The 4,589-nt window shown below is 42.5% G+C and overlaps 1 protein-coding gene across 2 annotated transcripts in view; it reads left to right on the forward strand.

Annotated features, from left to right (window-relative positions):
- Positions 1-2,363: 2,363 nt before the first annotated feature.
- The window catches only part of LOC117512885 (zinc finger protein PLAGL2-like), an 18,748-nt gene continuing 16,522 nt past the window's right edge, over positions 2,364-4,589 (forward strand). For both annotated transcript variants that reach the window (XR_004561409.1, XM_034173121.1), the window contains exon 1: positions 2,364-2,517. The gene's annotated coding sequence lies outside the window, so the exon portion shown is untranslated. The remainder of the gene's footprint in view (positions 2,518-4,589) is intronic.

Genomic DNA, 4,589 nt, shown 5'->3' on the forward strand with positions numbered 1-4,589 from the left:
TTGTTCTAATATTCTACCATTAACGAAAGGAGTGCCCCAGGGCTCTGTTTTGGGGCCACTCCTATTCACCATCTATGTGAACAACGTTGGCCAGGATCTCATGGACACAAAATATCATTTTTATGCTGATGACATGGTCATCTATAGTTTTGCAAAAACTCTAAATGTTAGTGTCTCTATATTACAAAACGCTTTCAACATATACTCAACAAAAATATAAACGCAACACTTTTGGTTTTGCTCCCATTTTGTATGAGATGAACTCACAGATCTAAAACTTTTTCCACATACACAATATCACCATTTCCCTCAAATATTGTTCACAAATCAGTCGAAATCTGTGATAGTGAGCAGTTCTCCTTTGCTGAGATAATCCCACCTCACAGGTGTGCCATACCAAGATGCTGATTGGACACCATGATTAGTGCACAGGTGTGCCTTAGACTGCCCACAATAAAAGGCCACTCTGAAAGGTGCAGTTTTGTTTTATTGGGGGGGGGATACCAGTCAGTATCTGGTGTGACCACCATTTGCCCCATGCAGTGCAACACATCTCCTTCGCATCATCCGTGAAGAGAACACCTCTCCAACGTGCCAAACGCCAGCGAATGTGAGCATTTGCTCACTCAAGTCGGTTACGACGACCAACTGGAGTCAGGTCGAGACCCCGATGAGGACGACGAGCATGCAGATGAGCTTCCCTGAGACGGTTTCTGACAGTTTGTGCAGAAATTCTTTGGTTATGCAAACCGATTGTTTCAGCAGCTGTCCCGAGTGGCTGGTCTCAGACGATCTTGGAGGTGAACATGCTGGATGTGGAGGTCCTGGGCTGGTGTGGTTACACGTGGTCTGCGGTTGTGAGGCTGGTTGGATGTACTGCCAAATTCTCTGAAACGCCTTTGGAGACGGCTTATGGTAGAGACATGAACATTCAATACACGAGCAACAGCTCTGGTTGACATTCCTGCTGTCAGCATGCCAATTGCACGCTCCCTCAAATCTTGCGACATCTGTGGCATTGTGCTGTGTGATAAAACTGCACCTTTCAGAGTGGCCTTTTATTGTAGTTCAGGGAATGTTTCTAAAGCTAGACCTCTCTTTAAATGCTAATAAGAGCAAATTGATGCTGTTCTCAAAAACAAAAAACAGTCTGCTGATGAGCCCTTCAACTGTCACTCTTCAAGGGGCAGAGATCGAAAGGGTCAAATCATTTAAATTTCTAGGAATTTTAATTGATGACAACCTTAACTTTAAAGGACACGTTGAACAACTAATTGGGAAACTGAGACTGAAAATTGGTTTCTATTTCAGAAACAGGCTATGCTTTTCTTTTAATGTAAAAAAGAAACTCATAGCTGCAACATTTTTACCAATTTTGGATTATGGTGACCTCATTTATATGAATGCCCCAATTCAAGTATTGAAACTATTAGACTCAGTCTACCATGCCTCTCTGAGGTTCATCACAAACTGTAAGCCTCGCACACACCACTGTGAACTTTACACACGTGGGCTGGCCAGCCTTGGATTCTCGTAGACTCACTCACTGGGGTATGTTCATTTATAAGGGTATTCTCCGTCTTCTCCCCTCATATCTCTCTGAATATATTCAACAAAAAGTGGCTGGATTGTATTCCTTATGCTCTCAAGAATCACTGCTCCTGTCTGTACCAAGTGTCCGCACAGAAACTGGGAAGGTGGCATTTCAGTTTTCTGCCCCCACAACATGGAACACTCTACAGAAAGACTGGAAACTAAAGGAACTGGTTCCAATTGGCAATTTTAAACTTTTGCTCAAAGGTTTACAAATGAAATCCATGATTTGTAAATGCTTTTAAATAGCTGTATTATTGTATGAAAATGTCTTTTATGTCTTGAAATTGTTGTGATCTGTGCCGCTGTCTTGGCCAGGACTCCCTTGAAAAAGAGATTAGTAATCTCAATGGGACTTTCCAGGTTAAATAAAGTTTAAATAAAAAAATAAATAAATAAATAAAATTGTTTACAAATATCAAAAACAACAGTGCCCCCAGGATGAAACCTGGGGGCATGCCCTGTGACACAGGAGGGGAGGCAGAGGAAGACTCAGCAAACTGTACACATTGAGATTGAGCTGACAAGTAGCTGGAAAACCAGCCTGTAGCATGCTGAGATAAGCCAATATTATAGTCTTTGTGTCAAGGTGACGTGTTGAAGGCTTTTGATAAATCAAACTGTTCTGGTTGGACCGCTGATCTTAAATGTGTTATTAAAGTAGAAAAATCGTTATTTTCATAAGTTTTTTTAATAAGAACATAACTTTGTCGGCTTCGAATTTAATAACCGCACATTAAAACTTTATCAATTTTATTTTTTATTTTCGAGCCATGAATGGTTTGTGACGTCATTCTCCCAGAATGCTCGGCAGGCAGTCGGCGCGGCGGTGAGCGGTCCAGGCCCGAACTCTGCCGAACAACGTCCAACTTCTCCCACAATGTCAACAAGGAGCCGGATTCCGGGCCGGACAGACCGCAGCAGGTAAGCGTGCTGGTGTGAGCGGGTCCGGACGCGTTTGGACCGGGTCGGCCCAGACAGAGGCTTCGGCGCCGCGAAAAACTCCAGAACAACTTCTGGAGCGCTCCGCTTCAGTTTGCGGACCGGCGCCACTGGTCGGAGAACCCGGTTTACTGCTTCATCGGGACCAGGTGGCAAAAACTCCGGTGGGTTTTCACACCGAACCGAATTCAGCGCAGACGAGTTTGTTGACCAAAACCAGAATCAACACCGCTCCGTTCACTGAAACGGCCCGTGAAGCCTGCTTCACTCCAAATGACACTGCTTCAATTCAAATGACACTCAGAGTAAAAGTTGGTTCAGCTGGAGAAAGAAAAAAATAGGAAAATAAATAACGGCACAAAAAACATGATACAACCTGAAATCATTTTAAACATCAAATATCAGTATTAAAAAATAAAAATAGAACTTTAAAAGTTAAGCCCCTTTCACACTGGGCCAGCGTAGAGTTGCGTAATGCAAAGGGGTCCGCAAAATACGCTTTTTTTTATTCTTTCAGCGTAGAGCATGGTGCTCTACGCAAGTCCACACAAATCTGACCTACTGTACACCAAGCCTCTGCAATTGTACATAATCCTGCGCCAATCCGGCGAAAAATACTTTTTTTTTTTTTTTATCAGTACATACCTGCATTGCTAGACTTTATTCAACCTGCTGGACTCTGCTGGCAGTGAAGGTTGAAAACCACAGAAGAAGAGGAGGCAGGCCAAGCTTCCACATCCACTATGAGAAGAATTGAACCGTTGATGTTCACGCACACACGCAATAATCCACCGGCTTTAACCTCCTCACGGACGGATCACCAGTGAGAGGACACGTCCACTGTACTCCTCATAGACAGGTCACGATCATCGGCTGCATCTCTGCCTTCACCTCCTAAATTTCTCTCATGATTGCGGCACGTTAAAGTCCAGTAACTCTTGGAAATAATGTATTCTGACTTTTCCCAATGTATCAAATCTATTTCCGTGTCCAGGCAGTCTGTAAAAACAGCATCATGGAACCAAGCTCCTTCCTGCGCGTGCCATTTACACAGCCAACACAGCCATTCCTGCATACTAGATAGGCAGCACAATGCGACTGTACGCAGGCTTGGTGTGAAAGAGGCTTTAGGACTCAGCCCATGTCCAAGTGCATTGGTGTGTCCGGTCAAGATTTTACCAACAAGATTAATCTGGATAAATAGTTTTATTGTTACCAAAAAAGCATTTGAAACATACACACAAAGTACATTATAGTTTGGCATTCTTATATATATATATATATATATATATATATTAGGGATGTCCCGATCCGATCACGTGATCGGAAATCGGGCCCGATCACGTGGTTTCAGACTTGATCGAAATCAGACATTGCATCCCAATCAGGAATCTGATTTAGATTTTATCCTCATTATTTTGATCAGCGCTATTTCAAGCTCATTATTGCAGATTAATGGGCCTTTCACACATTGGAAGCGTCAAGAATCGGTCTAAAAAGCATTATTTTCAATGAGACGCGTTGCTTTTTAGAGGTGTCAGAAGCGTCGCGTCAAAAGCCGAGCTAAAGCAACGCTTCTGACGGGGGTACGCCTTGCCGCTTGTCGGCCGGCTGACGCGGTCAACGTTCAACCCAAATCAACTTTCGACGCTCTGAGCTGTGACGTAGCTTCGCGCTGTCCAATAGGAACGATGCGTCGGGCCAAAACACGGAAGACTAGTGGCAGAAACCACTGATCTCTACAAAACAGAAACGTGTCACAGGACTGCTCATTTATAGAGCAGTTTTCTGAAGAAAACCCTTGGAAATGGTTTTTTTGTTGTTGTTTGTTACCTCAAAATTTCTGATTACTGTTAAAAAAAAGTTTAGAACACTTGTAATTAAAATAGCTAAATCAATAAGTGGTTCTTTAGAAACCTTTCATCTGTAAATTAAAACCAACTGTTATTTCAGATTATAATTATATAATTTCTTGTTTAACATAAGGAACCTTGGACATTTATTTTTAGACAAATAAAATAACATTGAAATTTGTACATTTTTTAAGTCTGGTA

This window comes from Thalassophryne amazonica, chromosome 6, assembly GCF_902500255.1.
Source record: "Thalassophryne amazonica chromosome 6, fThaAma1.1, whole genome shotgun sequence".
NCBI classification, from domain to species: domain Eukaryota; kingdom Metazoa; phylum Chordata; class Actinopteri; order Batrachoidiformes; family Batrachoididae; genus Thalassophryne; species Thalassophryne amazonica.